The following is a 19,278-nucleotide window of genomic DNA, read 5'->3' on the forward strand; positions in this document are numbered from 1 at the left end:
GTTGATTGTTCAAAATATATCTGAGAAGCTTCAACTGGGCAATCTCGTTCCGAACATTCTGGCGTCGCAGGTTATCGTAGTTATCTCGCGCTGTGGACAGTGGAATGATGCTTATCTGATACTTTCCTCACTGCAAACATTACGTGACCAGACACAGAATGCACTATAAGATACACACAAAGCGCGCCCATGCATATAGCATGAACTCAGCTAACATCCCCCTTCCCGTCGCGTCACTGATGTGTTTTCACTTCGTTTCCGCCTCCCTTTCATTTATTTTTGTTCATCCCGTTTTTCGCTTTTTTTTTTTCCTTAGTTCCCGCGCCGTCCGCCACGCACGCTTTCCTCTGAAGAGCGAACGTCTGACGCGACTGGCACGCCGCCACCCTGCTCAGTTCGGAACTGATCGGTGGTGCCGGCAGTTGGAACATCATTCGACCTTCGCCACGATCGGAAGCCACGCTCTTCTTCTGCACAGCTTTCTTGATCCGGACTCGTTTCTGGGAGCTGACTCCCTGTCGGCGATATTTCGCCGTGGAAACCCACCCCGCTTCATTGCCGCGGAAAAACAGCGAGTGAAAGTGAGGAGTAACGAGTTTGTTTGTGCAGCTGGCGAGTATGAAAACGATGTGGTCGTCTGCTTTATCGGTGTCCAATGAATAGTGCTACACTGCCCGTTGGATGAGTGATTGTGTGTGGGACGAGCTTAAACCGTTGGATGATAGCTACAAGCACTAAGTTCACTGGATTGATCGTAACAGGTTAGTTGGATCAAGTTTGTTTTGTTTCCTTCTTTACCAGTGTGTCCTTTCTCGCAGCACGTGTAACTATCACGTGTTTTGCAGTTCGCTCGGGGCAGGAATTTCAAAGAAACCCATCGCGCGATCTGCCTAAAAACTTTACGTTTAAGTTTGTTCACATGTTGTCACCGCTTAGCCCAAAGCTCAATGATGAAATAATCGCCAACAGTGGACTGAAAAATTGAAAACTGGAACAGCCCTGCTCGTCCAGGCCAACACTGCTTTATTTTGCCAACCAGAAGGGAAGCAGGCTCGTCAAATGATTTTAGGTTGTTCATTTTAGCATTGCTTCGGCTGCCTACTTCGAAGTCGCACAATTCACCTCCTATTATGACAAGATAATCATTAGCGGACAGAAATGATCTCCATCCGCCGGGACCCCAATGTGTTATAACGCGACTACACAGTTGATGATCGGGTCCTTCAACGGCAGTCAAGTAGTTAGTATTTTTAGGTGTGGGCTTCGCATAACTCAGTACAGATACATTACAGCTAGATATCATTTGGCTTGACTATACAGTCTAAACCACTATAAAGTAGATTGAGCGAGTCGAGGGTTAATTATCACGGGCTTTATGTAATGCGGATTTCTCCTCTTTTAAAATCCCTTGCATTCATACGTATGCAATATATCTGACGTCAAGATAGAATCTGCCTGATGTGAGAGCAGCCGTCCTCCTAAAGTTCAATATTTACCTTCAAATTCTGCGCAATAGCCATAAATAGATTGAGATTGTTTACTCTGTTGCAGCGGACACACACTGTACTTGTTAGAGTGAAGCAAGGAAGATTGACATGTAAGGACTTAGCACGTCAGCTATCACGTAAGTAAATTGATGTCCCCGACATCTCGTGCACTTGAAACACAGACACCATTCATCGGACACGAGCTTGTTGGATTATCCGTATGATCAACGAGCTGGTTTGTGCCATACACACGGATGTAAAGTCTTGAGTGCCCACGCATCTAGAGGTCAGATGAGCAGTACGAGCGAAGCAACTAATAACTGCAGTCATTTTCCTAATTTGATATGATATTTGTGTCTGAGTTGTATAATTAGGCAGTTTGGCTAGAACGTTCGGGTAGGTTGGTAGTGTTTGCAATGAAGAACAACGTGCTATCTTCTAGAGCGGCGCAGTGACAGCATGGGGGAGTCAACTTGTCCCAAGCGGCGTCGAGTCGCATCCGATGAAATAATGTAACATCTTGACGAGAGGTGCTTCGTGACAGGCGGAGAGCGAGGTTTGGATGAAATCTTCTCAGCATAGATGGGGGGGGGGGGGGGTCGGAATGTCAGTTGTCCATTGGCGGGAAGCCAGGGTTGTCACTAGACGTTGAAGAATGGAATGACGGTCTCCTCTCAGCAGAGCGACGGCGTCATCAATCTACGGCAGATAACTTTCGTTTGCCAGTTGCACCATTCGTGCTAGCCGGGTCTCAGCCTGCGCTTTTCGTTTGCTAGTGGAGCAGAGTGCTCAAAATTGCACAGTCTTAAAATTGCTGGGAAAATCTGCTTATTACTTAGCGAAAACATGTGAATATTAGACAGAGAAAGTGGGCACCTTCGAGCCATGCCAAACACGAGGTAAATTAGTCTTCCATGTAGCGAGGTACAGCTGCTCAAACGTCAGCGTGTAAGGCCCGTTGGCCTTCAGAACCAAACTATTCTTCAAGTTCTTGTTCGTTATACCGCCACGACTTCTTGCCATGGATATAACACCTAGAGAAAACAATGCTCCATTGGAGCACTGCTGGGTAGCCCCACATATACTTCATGAAGGTTTCAAGTGGGACGATAGGTACCTTTGAAATTATTTATCCCATGGTGCAGCAATTTTGTTCGCGCCAGACTCAAATGCAAAACTTTCAGGAGCCTCCTCATCACATGACTCATCCTACCTTTTATTATGGCAGCTGCAGCTCTCGTTGCATCTTCCTTTTAAAGAAATATGTCATTGCAGATTGTTTTAAGATATAACAGCGTCTGTCTTGAATGTCGGATGCGCGACAGAACCTCTCCTTGTCTAACATTTGCTCACTACCTTCCTGGTTGATAGGTTCCAGCAAAGGCAACCTTGTCTTTCGTGAAAGTGTATCAGTTGCGGACATGCGAAAGAGGTTCAACATTGAGAGAATGTAACTCCGGAAGTAATGAATTACTGAGAATGTAATTAATTACAGTTATTTAGTTACTTGTAATTAGTCACTTCACGGGTCTGGTGCTTACCGTTGCGAGTATAGGAGCCGAGCCAGTTCAATACGTCCTGCGTACCAGTTCCACTGAACACTGCGCTGGCGGCTGGCGTCGCGCTGGCGGAGAATAGGAACCGCTGCAGCCGCCCAATTATGGCCACCAATGCTTGAGGGTTGAAGTATGTTGAATTCTGAGATCTGGTACTGGTGAGCGGTTGAAGCACCTCCACCAAATGCCTGGGTGTTAATTGAGTTCAGAGAGCTACGAAAGTGTCGGGGAGCTGAAAACGAAGTCGGTAGACTCTACGTTGAGTAACGCTTACGTACCGAATGAACGTGAGGTACTTTTTTTTTTAAATTTACCTCGTGATTGAAGAGGTAATGCGAACCTGATAAAATATGAGATACGGCGCACCGTTTCGTGCAAGACGTACACATGCCATAAGATGCGCCTTTGGCACGTAACGGCGGATGCTATATGCACGAACGAGCAAGATCACACAAACGTAACACTGTCAGGCCTCATTCACCCGTGCCATTTCAAGCTTACAACCTGGCGTGGAAAAGGGAATCGTGCCGTCAGTGAAGTCTAATTTGAAAGGGTTTCACCCACTCGTAACGCACATAGAACACACACAGTCAGTGCCCGTTGATGACAGTGCAATCAAATGTACATTCTGCGGTGATTACTATCGTCACAGAGAATGTAGTAGTTTAACAGAAACTACCTCGGAGGCTATGTCAGCTTCTCAGCGAGAGTTATGGTTGTGCAGCAACTGTGTCGTCAACAGAAGAAGGTAATATCAAGAACAATCTCAGATAACCCCGCAAATGTTGCTCTCTGCAATACAATGCAATAAAAATGAGACCAGTGAAGTTCCTGAAAGAGTAAGAATCATTGGGAAAAGGATCGACAACATGGAGGTGAAATGTAATGAACTATCTAAACAGGGGAACGCCCACAGACGTAAAGGTGGAAGAGATAGAGTCGCTCTCGAAAGAAAAATATGACAGGATCGTTGGATGGGAAAGAACAATGAACTACAACGAACAGTACTGTCGACGGTTCAGCATAGAGATCCATGGGGTACCGTTCTCACCAGACGATATTACCAAAACGCTCGACGACCTGACTTTGAAGCTAAAAGTTCAACCCATCTCTAAAACAGAGGTCGAGGGATATCACATGCTTCCGGGGACGTCACCCGATATAGCACCTGTCATCTTAATAAGATTCGAGGAGTGCCCCGCAGCACAAGAACGGCCAAGAGCGAAAGCTGAAATTGGGAACACATCGAAGAAAGAACCATACCAACGCCTTTTTATCTGCGAAAATTTAACGCGTCAAAATAAGAATATCCTAAGGTCAACTAAGGCACAGGCAAAAAAAAAAAAAAAAGTATGTGTATATGTGTGTGTGCGAAACTATAGAATCTAATAGAAAACTGAATTGAGCGAGCTACTCAATCATCGAACACATAAATCATCTTCAGCGGCTGTAGAGCGGCCGTGATGTTCACGACATTTCATTTTCCTTTATTTTGCACATTAGTTAATGACACTGTTTTCTGTCGATGCATTTCATGATATTGTACAAAACTCTGGCTTTTCTGTAGCTCATTTACATGTACGAAACCTGAATAAACATTCTGATGACGTTAGCACTTCTTTACCCTTACCAGATATCAGTATATTAGCTTTTTGCGAGACGTGGTTGACAGATGACATATCTTCTTACTTCAATATTAATAGGTATTCCTCAATATTTTACAACAGCCTCGAAGGGAAGCACGGGGGAGTTGCATTATATATAAAGGAAGGAATTCCCTCCAGGCACCGCTCAGACATAGTAATGAAAGTACCAATGTGTGAGAGCTTATTCACGGAATTACCCGGGTATGTTATTCACGAAGTCTTACACAACTTTACCGCTAATAGTTGGGGGGGGGGGATATGTTTATTAGACGAAAAGGGAAAAAAAACGGGGAAAGGTCAGCCAAACGGGACGTCGGCTTGCTATTCCAGAAATAAGAAATAATAATAAATAAATAAAAAGAAAAGAGATAGAGATACAAATAGTTGGGGTTTTGTATAAACCACCTTGTTTGATTAGCGCGGATTTTGCGAAAGCGCTGGAATCTGTCTTGCATCCACTTTTTCTAAATAGGTCAAACATATTTATCATTGGTGACCTGAACGTTGACTGTTTAAAAAAGTCACCTGACGTTCCAAGTTACTTGGAGTTACCGGGATCTTCCTTTTCGGGTTAAACCCGATTTTCACGATATCTGCACCACGAACCAATTTTCTAAAATTCGGGTATAACCCGACTTCTCCCCAGATACCGCGAGGTCTTTCAACCTCATATGGTCACCCTGAAGGTACCCCTGTCAGTCACCTCCTAGGTAGTACCAAAGGCCGGCTTTGGACATGTGTCGGAACTCCATGGTTCATCCCTGCAATCATCTCGGCAGCTTGATTCACACGATTTTAGTTTCACCCGGAAACTCCCGACAACATAAGCCACGTGACAGAAAACGCCCGATTCTTCCTTTCGAAAAAAATCACCCGATTTTGACCCCTGAATTTCAAAAATAATAAAACCGGAAAACGAAGAACCCTACTTATAACCAGTAGCGTTACTCAAATGGTAGAAATTGCAACGAGATATGCTTGTGATAGTTCACCAATACTTATCGATTATGTTATAACTAAGCTACAAAATATAATCGTATTTGTGGTGCGGTGGCTACAGGCATCACGGATCATGAAATTGTGTTCTTATCCAGAAAAAGTCCTAGCTGTCGTGAAACCATTGCAAAAGATGAACGCTGTTTTGGGCTACGAAGCGTTAGAAACGGCATTGGAAGGTGCAGATTGGTCTTTCCTGGATGATGATGACGCTCGTGAAAGCAAATTTAGTGCTTTTACCTTAAGCCGTAGGGGACTTATCCCAGACTTAACACAAATAGTTACTATGAGTAAAAGAAGTACAATTAAAAGGCCGTGGATAACACCGACGATAATGAAAAGCCCATAAAGCATAAAACAATCTATATAGGATGCATCGCATGAGACCGCTTGATATTGAAGTAATGACGCATTACCTAATATACGTCGCAATCGTGCGTGACGTAACTAGAGAGGCGAAAGTTATCTGCCGTATTAGCAATGCGGCTACTAACAGCAACAAAAACTGAAATGTCATTAATGAAGCTCTCAACAGAAATAGAGACGTCGAAAAATGAGACATCGGCGATTAGTGACTCTTCCGGCCGTATATCACGAACAAACGAGTCATCGCAGAATTATTCGATCAATATTTTATGAACTGTGTCGACGAATATCCAAGTGCTGACCGTATGTTGATGAATTGCCATTACCTGAACGCAACTCAGAAACGTTCTTTTTGTCCCCAATCACACCTACCGAAATCGAATATGTAACACAGAACTCAACAACACTCACTCAGTTGGTCATGACTCATGATGATGATCTGTTAGAATTCTTAAGCGTTACAAACAAATGCTGTCAGAACCGTTGGCGAAACTAATCAATATAATGTCTGTGAATTGCACTTTCCCAGGGGAGTTGAAGATTGCGAAAGTCGTGCCGATATTCAAAAAGGGTGACGGGTCATTACTTACTACATATCGATCAATATCGGTTTTGTCAGTTCTTAGTGAGGTGATTGAAAAGGCTACCTGATCAAGACGAGAGCAGTTCTTAAGAAACTATTATTCCCATCGCAGTATGGATTTTTGAAGGGAAAATCCACAGAAGTAACGTTGGCTGGCATAGCTGAAAACTTGAAGCGGGATCTTGATGATGAAGTTTTCACGGTAGGCGTATTTGTAGATTTGACCAAAGCCTTCGACCCTATTAATCGCAATATATTATTGAAAAAGTTAGAACGATATAGAATACGAGGGCTTCCACATAATTATAGAACACTTAAAAACAGAACGCGATACGTTAAAATCGACAATGAATGCTCCAGTGAGCAGAAAATTATTTGTGGTGTCCCACGTGGTTCCATAGACGACCTGCTCTCCTACGTCATTGATTATGTACCGCCACCGCGCAAAGCATGCTGGTGGGCACTGTCAGCTTTATCAGCCTATCAGCCGACTTGTTGTTATCGCTTCTTGCGAACCACAGCAAATTATAGATGACCTCAGCCCCTCTGTCATCGATTACGTTTCGCCGCCGCACAAGGCATGCTGGTGGGCACTATCAGCTTCACCCAGATGGGTCAAAGTCGCCGTCTTGCCATGTATTTCAGCCTATTCCCAGCGTAAAACCACGGAGATCGCCATCTTGTGGGACGGTTATTGCCAACATTGCAAAACCTGCCACCCAGATTTGTCCCTCAGCGGGAATTGTCTGCACACGCTGTGCAGCCAGTGAGCTAATTCTGAGAATATCCACTCCAACCCGCATGTGAATCCAGCATGTGAATATGGCTGCCGCCTGTTCTCGCGTTGTCAGTCAATCTTTTCACTGAAATTTTGTTCATGTCGCAAGAGAGCTGATGATATGGATTATATAGAATATGCGCACGAAAGCCGATGGCTTATTCTAACGTGATGACCACATAGCTATGATGTTATTGACTTTAAATAAGCAACCTGCATTTCTGATGTCTCACCTCTGCTACGCGCATACGAAGGTATGGCCTGGTGATCGCGGTAGAATATTGAGATTTGTGATGTCTGGCAAGGAGGTAAGGGGGTTCCGAAATCTGTAGCGGAGCTTGCGTAGCATAACCTGAAGACGGCATTGTAAGACTACGGTTTGTACCCCTCGTTCGACATATGTTAGATCAAGCATTTCTTCGCTACTACAGATGTGCTGTGTTGTGTGTGCTGTGTCATAAGTCCGCGTATCCAGCATTACTAGCAGGAGGCCTTGTACCTTTCTTTTGAAGTGATAGCACACGGAGACCTGTGCAGTGTGATGGGAGACTTCGTTTATGTCAAAGACGGTAAACACGCCAGAAATACGTCCACATAAAGCCATTAGTCAATGTAGTTTAATGTACAGGGTGGGTGAAGATAAAGTAGCCCCACAACACCATACGTGCATGAGTGTGGGGCTACTTTATCTGCACCCACCCTGTACATTAAAGAGTGTCGCTATTTTTCTGTAGAACTGTACATCACTGATTGTCGATTTCGAGACAAAGCTATGGAAAAGCAGAGAGCCGAAGCGCGTTTCAATTAAGCACAAATACAACATCTAACGCCTCAAGGAGACAAATAAATTTAAGTAAATCACACAAAAGCTGTTTTTTTTTTGAGAACGTGGCAAACATAGGCTCCTGATGTTGCTCTCACATGTGTCGAGAGAAATTGAGAAATATGTGCTACAGCACAAGATAAACAACTACTTCCTAGCACAAGTTCATAGCATTCACAACACTGACATTCACACTGCGTATACATGCTTCTCCAGATATATGATTTAATGAACGCAGAAGAGGGAACATTGTTATTATGGATACAAACACTTCGAAATACAATCTGCTTCCTGAGGGAATGGCAAACATAGAAACCCTGAGCTTGCTATCACATGTGTCGAGAGGTGCATCCCACTGAGAAATCTGTACTCGTGCACAGGATGAACAAATACTTCTACCAGAAGCTCATAGCGTATAAAACACTGACATTCACACTCTGCGTATACACGCTTTTCCGGATGTTATCACATTATCACATCCGGATATTATCACATTCCGGCTTTTCCGAATACTATCAGATGTGTCGAGAGGTACATCCAACTGAGAAATCTGTACTCGTGCACAGGATGAACAAATACTTCCTAGCAGAAGTTCATAGCGTACAAAGCACTGACATTCACACTCTGCGTATACACGCTTTTCCGGATGTTATCACATTATCACATCCGGATATTATCACATTCCGGCTTTTCCGAATACTATCAGATGTGTCGAGAGGTACATCCAACTGAGAAATCTGTACTAGTGCACAGGATGAACAAATACTTCTACCAGAAGCTCATAGCGTATAAAACACTGACATTCACACTCTGCGTATACACGCTTTTCCGGATGTTATCACATTATCACATCCGGATATTATCACATTCCGGCTTTTCCGAATACTATCAGATGTGTCGAGAGGTACATCCAACTGAGAAATCTGTACTAGTGCACAGGATGAACAAATACTTCCTAGCAGAAGTTCATAGCGTACAAAGCACTGACATTCACACTCTGCGTATACACGCTTTTCCGGATGTTATCACATTATCACATCCGGATATTATCACATTCCGGCTTTTCCGAATACTATCAGATGTGTCGAGAGGTACATCCAACTGAGAAATCTGTACTCGTGCACAGGATGAACAAATACTTCCTAGCAGAAGTTCATAGCGTACAAAGCACTGACATTCACACTCTGCGTATACACGCTTTTCCGGATGTTATCACATTATCACATCCGGATATTATCACATTCCGGCTTTTCCGAATACTATCAGATGTGTCGAGAGGTACATCCAACTGAGAAATCTGTACTCGTGCACAGGATGAACAAATACTTCCTAGCAGAAGTTCATAGCGTACAAAGCACTGACATTCACACTCTGCGTATACACGCTTTTCCGGATGTTATCACATTATCACATCCGGATATTATCACATTCCGGCTTTTCCGAATACTATCAGATGTGTCGAGAGGTACATCCAACTGAGAAATCTGTACTCGTGCACAGGATGAACAAATACTTCCTAGCAGAAGTTCATAGCGTACAAAGCACTGACATTCACACTCTGCGTATACACGTTTCTCCGGATATATGACTTAAAGAACGTAAAACAGGGAACATTGCTATTATGGATACAAACACTTCCAAATAGAATCTGCTTCTTGAGGACAAGAAAAGGATATATAGGGTTAATATATAGGTGATGTAATGTAATAGAAAGTGCATTTACCATGTACTGGGTTTTCTCTGGTGTGGAGCTTGTTAAGGGGATTAAACGGCTTGGAGGGTTTGCAGGGCCTCCGGCAGAACTGGTTTGTGGTGCAGTTGGTCCAGCCTTGTTGAAAGATATATGAAAATGACTGTTACGTCAACGTGACAGCCGACTTTCATCTATGATATCACAATTTGATATCACACCAACACTAGCATAGACTTCAGGCAATGCTGACAAGGAATACCTGTGGATGTGATCCTTCCAGAGTCACATCACTGGTGTTAAAGCTGGCTGCTTCAGCTGTGTCACTTGCCTTCCTGGAGGACTGTAGATCCTGTACATTCTCAATGCTCACCAGCTCCAGCACAGGCTGCATTATGAGACAAAGAAAAAAGATATTGAGCAAGCCAGTGACCAAGTGCTGGCCACTCAAAACCTTGTTTATTTGATGTACACTCCATATTACCTCAGTATCTGGCGTGCGTGGCCGAGGTATGGTAGGGCATGCATCACCTTTCAGCTCGCGTCTGGTGTGCCCAGTGTTGTAACAGCTTGGCTCAAAATGCAGCGAGCAGAGACCGTGGTGTGCACGGTGGCTGTATGGCTTTCCCTGTAGGAGTTCAAGCCATTGCCCCCACTCTAAATACTGCTTGGTATGCTGTTGAGGAAATCTGTCAGAGTAAAGGTATTTTTTACTGCAACCAAATGCAATGGGATTGTCATGCAAGGCATAACGTTGGCAGTGGTACAACGTAAATGTACGAAGAAATATTCGGCATAAAAATGCAGACATAGGTGCGTAGGTGGATGGGGCAGTTCAGCAATCGCTACATTCCTACACCATAAAATGTACATCATAACTAAAGCTAGCGCGCACTATAAACGGAGATTAGAAGACTTCTTCGAGAAGTCTAACGTCTCTGTCTATAGTGGACTGCGCTCAGTTATGATGTACTGCTACCAGCTGCCCTACATCACGAATTTAGTACCATAAAATGTGTGCTGTCGTGGAGCATTGTAGCAAAGTTATGTTTACTGTATATCAGGAAATTGCAACCTCTTTTGAGTCTGTGGCATTGACATTACAAAAACAGGGGTGTACAGTATCTAAGTCAAGAACATTGTCATTGTCATTGTCTTTTTTTTTAGCTCGCTAATATGTTACTGTTGATGTTAGGGTAACAGCCTAATAGCTCAACATCTTAGGGGAGTCTCAGGACGGCGATATTTGGACTGTTCTTCTGGGTGGCTAAATTAAGTTACTTCTATTTGTAAACATTTACAGTTTAACAGATCAGTACACTTAATATAGCAACAATACACTAATGCCTATCAAAGACAAAAATTATAAATACAAAGCAGCCAAAGTTTAATTACTTTTAGGGACAAAACAAATTGTATTTTTTTTTTTTCGGCCCGACAGAAAGATTGCAGAGTGAAAGGGGCCGAAATGGCAGACACGAGCGACGAGAATCAATAAAAGGCATGACTAACACGACGCAACAGGATATTCCTCAAACAATGTTCTTCCTACGAAAGTTCGGGCGTTGTCTTCTTGTTCCACTTCTCTCGTTCTCATGAGAGAGTTTTAGTATATGGGAAAACTATACTACGATATTGGAAGTTATCAAATGAAACCGGATCAATGTGGTCACCTGCTTCAAAAAAAAAAAGTGCCTTCCTGTATAGTAAAACTCAGAGCGACAGCATATTCGGCGGTTCGCACCTGTTTCGCCCTGTAATAAGTTTCAGCGTCGTTACCTGATGCTTTCAGTTTCCTAGGAAACCTAGCTATAGCTAGCTAGCTAGAGCAAATTTGCCAGTTATTATTTGCTCAAGCTAGCTTGAGCAAATCACAACTAGCTTGAGCTGAGCAATGCGCGGTGCGGATGCGGGAATGTGTAAAAGTGAAAATAGGTTCGACGGGTCTGATCGATCCCATCGACCGATCGGACACGTCGAACCTACTTTCACTTTTACATATCCATGACTTCGCTTTTCATTTTTCTAAAAAAAAAGTTCACTCTTACGCTGAAACAGCCCGCGTTGATGCCGGCTGTTAACTGAACATGTCGAACCCATGTCTTCTGGATTACCGGTCCAGGGCTCTAGAGCCCTGGACGGATAATCCAGAAGATGTGGGTTCGATCCCTACAGCTGGCTAACCTTTTCAGTGACTTTCATCTTTCATCGTTGATTTCTTAGGCAATTTGAGGCTTTGTTTGTATCTGTCCCTTCTATGTTGTTCCAGCCTCAGAAAATCAGTTTCTCTCTTGTACCACATGAATATATCGGATATGCAGTTATAATAATTTTAGAAGGCACCAATAGCCTACTGAGCACGCTCAGCTGAAGGGATCTTGTATTTTCCTATTATGCGTTTGAAATATGTGCCAGACTGTCAGATTAATCTTCCACGTTTCGTATCACTAATGCGCGGCATTAAATATTCCGAGTAACACAGCACAGTAATAAACTTTCACTTACTTGTGAAAAGACACTGCAGATCCCCGGTATGCGAATTGCTTGCATTTCTCGACGACGCATGAGTTGGGCATTATGACTCGGTGGTCAGTCGAAAACAAGTGCACAACCCTTTTGCTTCTCTCCATTTATAACCCGCAATAACCAACGCGACTTTGGCGACCTTACTTAAACTTATGACCGTCTGCGCGCCAGGCAGGCGCGACACCCGCAGCTGGTAAACCGAAACTTGTCTACGGTTGCCAGTGACGATGCGAGCATGAAAGTGTGCGCAGACAGAAGCTAAATGCAGCAATGACAAACAAAATGAGTCATTTCTCATTTATACACGTTTATTTGATCGTTTCCCAAACACGTTCTTTATTTAGACTCCACATAACAAATAATATAAAGGCAGAGAATCATGCCGCCGTAAACAGCGAACTTGAAGTTTCCGGGTCTGGCAACTGCGTTCCACAAGATGGCAGCCTCCGCTGTTCGACGCGGGTTTAGCGGCAGCTTGACCCACCTGGCTTTATCAGCCTATGAACCGACTTGTTGTTATCGCTTCTTGCCAACCACAGCAAATTATACATGGCCTGAGCCCCTCTGTCATCGATTACGTTTCGCCGCCGCGCAAGGCATGCTGGTGGGCACTATCAGCCTATTAGGCGACGCGTTTTACCCGCTTTTTGCCCACCACAGCAAGATATAACCTCGAACCGGCCTTCTCGTAACACTACCACGACCACAACAAATAAGTAATGATGATTAGTGGGACGTTTCGCACAGTGTAGACAGAAAGTCGTCTATAGACGACCATCTCTTTAGGAGCATGTGACGTCAGCAGAAGGCTGGTTCGAGGTGTTATTTTGCTCAAGGCAAGAAGCGGGAAAATCGTGTCGGTTGATAGGCTGATAAAGCTGATAGTGCCCACCAGCATACTTTGCGTGGCGGCTTTACCTAGTCAGTGACGTAGGGGCGCAAGTCGTCTATACTGAAACCTGTATCTCTTCATCGTGTATGTGAACGATTTACCTGAACATGTGTCATCCAACTTGATCCTGACGACACAAATATTTTCGTTGACTTCCCCTCCGTGGAAGACTTGTTCCAAGATGCTAATTTGGGCTTCAAAGACTTTTCACTTGTCTTCCGCTGAACAAATTACAACCTAATCTAAGTAAATCGTGCTTCGCCACCTTTCATGCCAGGCAGAAACCGTTACGTACCAGAGCCTAGAGATCACCTTCTTAGGCACGAGATAATATAGGGTAGACTCTATCAGGTTTCTGGGTGTTTACCTAGATTACGGTTTAACTTGGCCCTCACACGTAGCGTATGTGAGGGGGAAAAATTCTACAGGTCTGTTTGCATTATCTCGTTAACGGTGTCTGGTGCCTTTGAGCGTGTGGTGCTTGTTGACAGTCATATTAGTTACTGTTTCGAAGCCACTATGGTATTACGTATAAATATAATCTTGAACCTCTGTATCACTCTTTTTCTTTTCTTTTTCGCGAGAGCATTGTGAATGGTGTTGGGAATACCCCCATTTGAACCTATAAGATTCGCCTTTTGTCTCCTGTCAGTTAACGATATATGCGCATTAGTAGTGTGCAAATGTCATATATTGATGTCTATGGACATCAATGTAGACAACGTGGTTCCACCTCCGCTTTCTACAATTCACTACTGTGAAAAGGCGTATGACTTTAAACTTACGCACGACTTTGTGTTTAGTTAACTTGGCCTCGAACAGATTACGTGATCTTTTCCTTTAGATATTTTGCTGGAAAAATCTGAAATGCACTTTTGTTCTATATACGATGTCTCTCAAGTTTACGTATTTCCAAAACTTCAGTTTCGGAACTGCTATCTTAAGATTCGCTACAATATTTTTGTCTGTTTTCTGTTTTCATGACAGGCTAAGTATAACTATATATATTGCCTAATGTCTGGAATCAATTTGCATTGCGGTCTCTGGTGTGACCATTCTGTGTATCAAGTTGCAATACTTGTAATACGCATAGCCTACTATTGAGACCGCATCACAGGAACGTCTAGTGGTCTCGCTATGAACGCCTGTAAGTGAAATTGCTGAAATAAAAACCACACCTACCTGTCTAACATCTACCTACCACACAAAATGAGGCACTGTGCAACACACTATTTTATTACGAAAATGCATACCTGTAAAGAGGTGTGCAGTGTTGACATAATCATACAAAACATCCCGCGCACATTGTCGGGAAGTGTTTCACACGAACGAGTCTTTCAATGTCACAAGGTATCGCACAATGGAGAGGCAATATGACTCGATGCAGTCCGTTCTTCTGGTGATCAAACTACGATGAATCTCGCGACATTTCGAGATCCAATTGAAGTACGGCATGAAGAAAGCCAAGTCTCTGAAACACTCGAGAGAAAGGTGTCTAAAATGGAGTGTTCAATGACATATTAATAATGTTTGGACCGTAAGTTGGTTCGCCAGCATACCCTTCCACAAAGAAAAGCCTGCAAAATCGTGATTGAAATTACCAGAACCAACACAGGCCACGAACATATTCTTGTATATATGCTTACCTGATGGGAAGCAAACTCAAGGGTGCTTGACAGGAAATGCAACCAAAGAGCCGTGGATGAATATACCTGAAGCACACACGACCAACAAACATACACCATCAGCTTAGCCCTTACGTCGCAAAAACATTGTATTTGTTCTTTCACAGACGAGCCATCCGAGGGTGCGCCGTTGATACTTGCAACGCATTGCACAAGTTTCGGGTGATATCAGTGGCGATGGATGTTTTCCTGCTGAGGCGAGGCACTGAGTTTCACGTTGTGAAGCGTGCGCAACATGGAATGATATACGATACCCAAGTAATAATAAAACGAACCACCTTTTCAAAGCCGTGAAAAATGTAATTAGTTTTAATACAGGAGCTATATATAGCTCGTATGGCTAAAATGTGACTCTTTCTGGGGGTAATGACAGACCCGACCGTCATCATGCGTTCCTTGAATGGGCAACGGAACCATGTTTTCCGGAACGGCTGTGTACTCGCTGTGTAACGGTCCTCGCTTCTATGTAACGCTTGTGTACCTTATCCTAGGTATCCCCGCTTCTTTGGGGAGGTACAGTAGAGGTACACAACTGGCGTCAAGTTTAGAGTGATAATGTCCCGAGAACCTTATGCTGTTCAACATATCATTTACCTTTCGTAGGGAACGCGCTATGCATGTTCTCGGAATAATGAATGCCAATGTCGCTTCCGTTCTTATACAATCTTTTGCTGCTATTCCTCCGTACATTCCCTAACAGTGATTATTTGTTTTTGTTTTCTCTTTGTTTTTTCTAAGGAGCTCTTCATTGTTAACTCACGTGTCCCACCTGTGTGTGTTCCACCTATTGCACCAACCCGCGCCATCATAAACGTTCGGGCGAGTGACCTGACAAGAGGAATCAAGACTAAGATCAAGACTAAGATTGATGGGGCGCGATTGTGGCACATGACTGCTTGCTCCGAGTATGCGAGTCTAGCACGTGGTCTTCTGGAACGATTTCGTCAAAGCCATCCACTTTTGTCCGAAGGCCCCCAGGGTTCTAAGCAGCCATCTGGAAGTTCACAAGCCTGTGTGGTTCACGATGCGTAAGCATTCAGGATCTCCGTGGAACAAAAATGAACGTTGGGCACATGAACATAGGTGCTGTTGAAGATCTCGAGCACATTCTTCTCCACTGCCCACACTACCACCTTTCCCGCTCCGTACTCTCCGCCCCCTCTCCCTCACAAAATTGTTTGGCCCCTCGCCGCATCCAGCTCACCAACGCTCTGCCCTCAAGGCTCTCTTCGCCTTTTTGGACGCCACAGGACTTCGATATTCATTGTAACGGGACCCATTCCTTCATTCCCCGCTTCACCTCCAGCAATGGTGTAGAGTATCGCCCCCGGCGATGAAACTCCCCACCCATCATCCTGAAATAAAGTTGTTGTTGTTAGAGTGAAGGACAGAACGCAAAGAAAAGAAAGGAAGAAGAAGAAGAAAACTCAGCACAAGACAAGCACACGTCAAGTATACAGCAACTGCCTTGCAGGTTATCTTTCCGCTGAAAATGAACGCATTGACTCGGAAGCATTCCTCCAACCCTGGAGCATTTGTATGTACATAAAAATAGAGTTGCGCGACAGACAAGATCAATTCGCGTGCGTATGTACTGATTTTCGCGTTTGGACGCTGAATGGCGTAATTTCCCACGAGACGACCTGTACACACATCGATACCGATATTATATATATACCGATATTATAGAAGGAATTGCTTAAAAGCTTCGCACTGGATCTGACAACTCTGGAAAATCTAAGCGTATGGAACACAACCAGACAAACCCTTTAATGGGAGCCGCTGTATGCATTCTCTCCCCATCGCGCGGTGGTACACATTTTGATCTTTCCCCTTCTTGGTCGGAAATTTCTCACGATTCCCCATGTGCAGTGGGGAGCGTCCTCGAGCTAACCGGACTTAGTATGTCGACTCCCCCCACACACACACTTCACCGTCAACGCTCTGCCCGTCGCCTCGCGTGACTGCTGGAAAACTATCGCTATAGGCTGTGTGCCGAAAGACCTGCGTGTAGCCGAGCGCAAAACAAGATCCAACGTGTTGGGAAAGCCGCCCAAATTCACAGCGGTAAACCTGGACTAAGGGTACATTTATGCTGCAGCATCGCTGCTCGCTGCAGCTTCAAGCACATCGCTGCTCGCATAACCGCTAGGGTGCGTTTACCCTGCAGATTGCTCAAGATGCTGCTCGCTTTCGCTATATCAGTCGCCTAGCAGCGTTCACTGTGGAAGGATGGAAACGAGGAAAAGTGGGAAGGAGGAAACCGACTTCATCACAACCAATCGCAGGTCGGATTTCAAGACGCCAGTCATCAATGATACCAGGAAGACAAACATGTTTACATTCCTAGGTGCAGCGAGCAGAGCGGCAAGCAGCGGCGAGGATAAGCGAGCAGCCAGGCTGCAGGGTAAATGCACCAACAGAAAGCTCTGTGTTTGACCTGTCATCGCCAGAAGTCAGGTAGTCCCCGGGCATGTTCAAACATGTTTGGCAGCATTGTTGTGGCGATGATCATGGCGTGCATCTTTGGCAGGCAGCGATGCTGCAGCATGAACGCGCCCACAGAGATACATGTGTTTGTTTCGTCATCGCCAAACAGCGATGTGCCATGTGCCAGCAGCGATGCTGCAGCATAAATGTACCCTAAGAAGGTGTATTCTGCGATCATGCCTGCTTTCAATTCGTGTAAATAAGCGCTGAATTCTTCAAGTAGTAACTGACGTGTTCACAACTGCCCTACCACTTACAATAACTTGTCAACACTCAACAGCAACGTTTTATTCGTTTCCCGATAAGGCGCGTGACCAGGAACTACCGCAGAAATGGATTCGTGCCATAAAACGGCAACAGTGAATTGCTAAAGTAATGCAATGCCTGTGAATACACTCTCCGGTTCTCGGTATCTGTGGTATGTCATGTGCAGAAATTGTCCCGGCGTTTTCGTCACCCCCGAATTCCATTTCTGTCTTGCTAATGGGGAAGTGAGCAGTTCATCTCCAGAATCTCGTTGGTAACTAATGTCAACCCGCTGCTATCCTCCCTCTTTATAGGGATGGGCGGATCATTATTAATCTGATCTACTCCTGCTGAGATCTGCACCTTTCGCGAATCACCTGCTGTTTTGCTGAGGAGCTGCTCCACGATTGCTCTTTGACGGTGCTGGAACTGCATTGCTCATCATTTACGAATGTGTATTATATCCTGGTTTGCAAGCAGTGCTTGCTGATCTGCAGGCTGACATCTTACTAAAATGTCAACTAATATCTCACGGTAACAGACGTTACTGCTGACACCACACTAGCACGGTTTGCGTACATTCTGAGTGAAAGCTAAAAAGAAAAGAACTGATATATACCAAATATAGATAGACCTATATTTGGGGCAGCCCTGTTACAGTGAAGACGTTATCATTAGGAAGCAGCTATAATTACTTTTCACTGTTTCGAATTTCACAGAGGAATACCTTGCAGCTTAAAGCATTTTCGAGAAAAAAGAACCAAATAGTGTAAACTACAAGGTCTTTTATACGAACATGTAAAGCTCTGTAAGGCTCGCTTGCAATATGCTGTGAAAATGCACAATGAAAATACTTGCGTAATAAAGGGTGTTTCACGAAAATCCCCCGGCTGGATAATTCGTGAACAGGTGGCGCCATCGAAGAAATTTCTTTTTGGTAAAGATCCTCGGGACATCCTCTATGAACTGATTAGTGAGCGACTCATTTGCATACGCTCACTAATTAAATAAACATCTTAACTTTTAAATTTTACTTCGCACGTTTACGAATATTCTATTTTACGCATCGGGACCTTCAGCGAAGAATATTGCAAGAAAAAAAAAAAAACGCGTCGATACTTAGTGATTTTTCCGAGTAATTAATCGATTTCGGTTTACATATTTCTTGCGCGGAGCAGTGCACCAATGCGCTCTTTGGATCGGCTATCCGGCTGTGAATTTCGTGTTCATCCACCTGATTCATGCACGGGGACGACGGAAGATTCGGAACAGCCGCAAGAGACGATTTAATATCTCTTATCAAAGCGACTGGTCAACAGCACTGGCGGTTCTGTCGTTCCGTAGGTGAGATAGCGTGCTTATCATGGATGATGACGAATGTACCGCGAGTGTTGTGAGCTAGTGGGATACACGCTTAAAAATTAACTACACCACATAGCACGCTCCTAGCCAACTATCATCCCGAATGACAACGTTCTGACCAAATTTGTTGAAAACGGGAGGGGGAGCCTGTA

At 44.2% G+C, this 19,278-nt stretch overlaps 1 protein-coding gene across 2 annotated transcripts in view; it reads left to right on the top strand.

The window, feature by feature from the left end:
- Positions 1 to 423: 423 nt before the first annotated feature.
- LOC135385165 (protein O-mannosyl-transferase Tmtc3-like) overlaps positions 424 to 19,278 on the top strand; it is a 246,876-nt gene continuing 228,021 nt past the window's right edge. Inside the window, exons 1-2 of one of the 2 annotated variants that reach the window (XM_064614347.1) lie at positions 424 to 761; positions 1,552 to 1,624. The gene's annotated coding sequence lies outside the window, so the exon portion shown is untranslated. The remainder of the gene's footprint in view (positions 762 to 1,551; positions 1,625 to 19,278) is intronic. The other variant, XM_064614348.1, reaches the window with a different exon arrangement.

This window comes from Ornithodoros turicata, chromosome 2 (genome assembly GCF_037126465.1).
Source record: "Ornithodoros turicata isolate Travis chromosome 2, ASM3712646v1, whole genome shotgun sequence".
NCBI lineage: Eukaryota > Metazoa > Arthropoda > Arachnida > Ixodida > Argasidae > Ornithodoros > Ornithodoros turicata.